Genomic DNA, 4,992 nt, shown 5'->3' with positions numbered 1-4,992 from the left:
GCACCAAAAGAGAGGAACAGTCTCACTTTCATCAAATACCCTCTGGCTGACAGTGTATATAAAGGCTTTATTGTTACTGTTCCACTTGGCTAGAATTTATTTGATGAACCTTTACGTCTGTTTAATTCAGTGTCTGGTACATGTTAGGAGTAGGTATAAATGTGTATTTGTTGAATGGAGGAACATATTATTTTTGTAAAAAGTCAGTCTTGGGCTGAGGTGCTGGGTGGCTCAGTCGGTTAAGTGTCTGGTTCTTGATTTTTGTAAAGGGCAAGCATAGCTAGCCTCCTGTATCCTGGGAATAAACTATGACCTATGTAAGCTTAGAAGGACCCCAGAGTATGAGATGCTGAACCAGTGTTTGTTTTGGGCTTTCCTAGAAGTGCTGTTTCTGTTCCCTAGATATTAGTTCTGTTTAAAACCATATTTGCTGAGTTACTGAGAAATAGAACTTCCTCTTAACTGCTTGTTTGAGCTTCTGTAAACCTGCTTGGCGTAATCACCCTTCCCCATTCTTGGGCACCACGTCTTGTTCGAATAGATAGAAGACTAATATCATAAACCACATGATTCGGCATTCAACTGGCTAGAGTCAACAAGTTATATTTTAAAATTCTTCAGGACTGTGTGATTGGTGCCTGCCTTATATTTTAAAAACCTACAACATTGTGTAATTGGTGCCCGCCATTTCCAACTGCCACCCTTTGCAACCTGATTGGTCGATACAGCCTTTATAAGACATTCCCAAAGCTTGTTTGGGGCCAGACTGTCAGGACCTGTTGTATTTCCCTGTCTGGCCCGGCCATAGTAAACTTGTTTTGATCCTGTTTTTGCTGTCCGGAGTTCATAAGTGATCGCGACCTACAACAATTTTAGCTCATGTCATGATCCCACAGTTCATGAGATTGAGTTCTGCACTGGGCTCTGCACTGACAGCATGGAGCCTGCTTGGAATTAATTCTCTCTCTCTCTCTCTCTCTCTCTCTCTCTCTCTCTCTCTCTCTGCCTCCCTCCCTCCCCTCCACTCCCCTCCCCTCCCCTCTCCTGCTGGTCCACACATGTACACACACACTCTCTCTCTCAAAATAAATAAATAATCATTAAAAAAAAAAATCTTGGGTCAAGAGGTGAAGATGTAGCCTTAGCCTTAGGTGTGAGTTTAATATGACCTAGCTTCTTGGCCAAAGAGAATCCTAGAGCACATCATATGGGGTTAAGCCTTGCAGAAACATACCAGAAAGACAGTAAACCAGCCTAGAAAGGATTCTGGGACAGCTCTGTACTTGTACAATAGTTATTCTATGTGTTGTTTACTGCCCTTCCATCATCTCTGACTATTCAGTAAAACATTATTAATGGTTACAATTGGGTCTCAGTAATACAGAAAATTAGAAAAGTGCTGTGCTCATCTGTGGGAAAAGTGATGCAGAGAAGAACAGTTTTCTCATCCTTGGTGTTCCCTCTTCTTATAGTAGAGAAAGGTGAAGGAGGGTAGTAGCTGTCACTAGCAGAGGACAGCTACATACGGAGGAGGAAGAAAAGGAGGAGGCAGAAGAGGAGAGAGTGAGCATCCAAAGGAAAAGTTCTCTTGGGCCATCATAATCTGCATATGAAGAAGAGTTATGATCTTATCTGGTAGCCACAGGTAGGTGAGGCTTATCCTGGGATATCAGGGCTCATATATTTTCTATTTTTTTTAAAAAAATTTGTGTTTATTTTTGAGAGAGAGACAGAGACAGAGACAGAGACAGAGTACAAGCAGGGCAGGGGCAGAGAGAGGGGGAGACATAGAATCCAAAGCAGGCTCCAGGCTCTGAGCTGTGAGCACAGAGCCTGACCCAGGGCATGAACTCATGAACTGTGAAATCACAACCTGAGCCAGAGACAGAGGCTTAATCAACTGAGCCACGCAGGTGCCCCTTTTCTATTTTTAATACTCCACTGTGACTCCTCCAGGGAAAAGATTATGCCATTTTTATCTTGGTATTGGGGCAACAAGGTCAATCCTTTCATTCATTCATTCATTCATTCATTCATTCATTCACATATTTGATATATGTTTACTGAACATTTACATATGAGGTGATCATAAAACAGGGGAATATGATAAAGACAAGAGGTATATGAAAGGTGTTCCTTTGGCAGCACATATACTAAAACAGAATCAATACAGAGAAGATTAGCATGACCCCTGCCCAAGAATGACATGCAAATTCATAGAGTGTTCCATATTTGGGGGAGATACAGGCTTCCAGTTATGGAATGAGTACATCATGGGAATAAAAGGCACAGTGTATGGAATACGTCAATGGTATTGTAATAACATTGCATGGTGGCACAAGGTCGCTATACTTGTGGTGAGCATAGGGTAATGTATAAATGTATAGAGATGTTAAATCACTTTGTACACCTGAAACGAATGTAACATTGTGTTTCAACTATACTCAAAGAAAAAACTTGAAAAAAAAAAAAGAATGGAGGATAATGGGGAAATGGCTGGTGAAAGCAATTATTTCTAGGCTTGAGCAAGATATTCCTGGGGCTTCCATGCAACAAATCCCCTTTCTCAAAGAACAGAGGGGTGCATGCCTTGAGGTAGGCCACAGAAGGTCTTGTTAGAGCATTGCTAGGGCCAGCCAAGGTCACACACTAGAACCTAGAGGCCCAGAGCTGGTTATGGAAATCCTAAAAGGTAGAGAAAAGGGGTGCCTCAGTGGTTTAGTTGGTTGAGCAGCTGACTCTTGATTTAGGCTCAGGTCATGATCGCAGGGTCATGGGATCAAGCCCCACATTGAGCTCTGTGCTGAGCATGGACACTCCTTGAAATTCTCTCTCATTCTGCCCCTCTCCCCCACTTACATGTGTTCTCTCTCTAAAAAAGAAAGAAAGAAAGAAAGAAAGAAAGAAAGAAAGAAAGAAAGAAAGAAAGAAAGAGAAAGAGAGAAAGAGAGAAAGAGAGAAAGGAAAGGAAAGGAAAGGAAAGGAAAGGAAAGGAAAGGAAAGGAAAGGAAAGGAAAGGAAAGGAAAGGAAAGTAGAGGAAAGGTTTGAGGGATGAATCTGGAAAATAGTCTTCATTGTAGAAAGCTAAACCAGAAGAAACAAGGTGAATGATAACTCAAGAGGGCAAAGGTGGTACTAGGGCAAGGGTCCAGGGATCGCAGTTCAAAGCATCAGATAAGGACCAGAAGAGGTGAGATATGAGCTGGGTTTAAAGGGTGACTACAACTTAATAAGGCAAATCCTAGCTCTTCCTTAGGAAGGGCATTAAAGCTTATGGTAGAAGCTGGGAGTGAAAGGGGACAGAGGCATATAGGGAGTTGCTGAAAAGCTGAAATGACCATTAGTAGTCTGTAAGAATAATTCAGTCTGTTATCATTTCTATATTAGGCGTTTCAAGAAAAACCCACTCAATTGGGATTTCAGGAGCATTTGCTATTTGTAAATTTCAGAATGGAGAAATTTTCATGTCTAAGCCAGAGTTAAGATATAAGAATTTTGCCCAAGTAAGAGTAATGCTAATCTCCAAAAAATAAATCTTAGAGTAAAAATACGGGGAAAATATACTCAGCCAATAGTTAATATACATAGCAGAGATTCCCTTCAAATAACAAAGCCCTATGAGAACAGAGAAACCTTAGATGTCTGAGAGAATGAAAACAGGAGCGATTGCTTCTCTCCTGGAAACACAGGATGGGAAAATGGGTCAGTGACTCATGACCAAAGTGTTGGCATGCCCATTGCTGGCATAAGTATTAACATTCACTCCTGCAAAACGTAAACATGAATCTAATGGCATTTTATCTTATAATTGTCTTGTTGCATACATTTTTATTTATGCTTTTATTTCACCCACTAGAATAGTGATTTTTAATCCTAGTGCACATTAAGTAATTTTTCTTTTGTTTTGTTTTTTACATAGATATTCCAGGGCTCTACCTACAGAAATTCCAATTTAATTGGTATGGGTTGAACTCTGGCCACTGGTACTTTTGAAACTTTCCTAGGTAATTATAACATATATTCAGAGTTAAAATTTCCACAGCTCATTAAAATATCATTAACTGCTAAACAGAGTTTCCAATGGATTATTTTTGGCTGATAGAGAAATCTAAATCTAAAATTGAGGATCATTGCTTGTTAAAGATTATTTTGGAATGAAAGTAAAGATCTTTTCAAATGTCTTAAAATACTCCTCTAATAGGAGGCTCCTGAATGGAGATATCTGAGAATAATCATTACCTCCCTTCTTCTTCAAAATCCAAAAGAAATAATGGAAGTTGTCACAGTTCTAGGAAATTGAGGAAATTTCTGTCCACATGCCCAGATAATAAGGAATTTACAGAAAATAAAAAGATGTGATGAAGAAATAAGGCCCAGTGTCTGCTTGAGATGTGACAGATGAAAAAGAAAGTTTTCACTCATCAAATCCTAGAATAACAAAAGATAAGAGGCAGCAGGAAATAGGAACTAGGGCCAAAGGTGAGGAATTCAGCAAGTAATTAATTAAAGGGCTGGAAAACAGCTCCTCTGACCCTGACATCTGGCAATATGGGATGCTAGGAGAAAAACAGAGTAATAGGAACAAAGTGCTGGAAAATTAATGAGAGTAACTTTTTTAAATATAAGAATGTATGAAATATACACGAACACTTTAAGAATAATTATAGGTGAATACTCATGTAACCAGCACCCTAATTAAGAACAAACATTGCTAGCAACTTATAATTCCTCTCCTGCTAACATCTCATTTTCTCCCCGCCAAGAGTGACCACTAAATTAATCTGATGGTTATCATTCCTTATTTTATAGAAAATAGTTTACCACTTATGATCACAACTGTAAACAATATACTGTTGGTTCTGCCTCTTTTTGAACTTGATATATATGGAATCATATTGTATATAATTCTTCTGTGACTTCTTTCTCTCAACAATGTATTTGCAGGTTTCAATTCTGTTGACGTCTGTGTGTATCTGTGACTTGTTCCTTTT

At 39.3% G+C, this 4,992-nt stretch overlaps 1 non-coding gene across 1 annotated transcript; it reads left to right on the top strand.

Moving 5' to 3' along the window:
• Positions 1 to 2,130: 2,130 nt before the first annotated feature.
• LOC112855787 (U6 spliceosomal RNA) lies at positions 2,131 to 2,236 on the top strand. Its single transcript, XR_003223051.1, has one exon. It is a non-coding gene; the product is annotated as a U6 spliceosomal RNA (small nuclear RNA).
• Positions 2,237 to 4,992: the final 2,756 nt, after the last annotated feature.

The sequence above is a fragment of the Puma concolor genome, chromosome E1 (genome assembly GCF_028749965.1).
Source record: "Puma concolor isolate L17-30 chromosome E1, mPumCon1.1.hap2, whole genome shotgun sequence".
Lineage (NCBI taxonomy): Eukaryota > Metazoa > Chordata > Mammalia > Carnivora > Felidae > Puma > Puma concolor.
The sequence above is the reverse complement of the archived record's forward strand: the minus strand, read 5'-3'. Positions and strand labels throughout refer to the sequence as shown.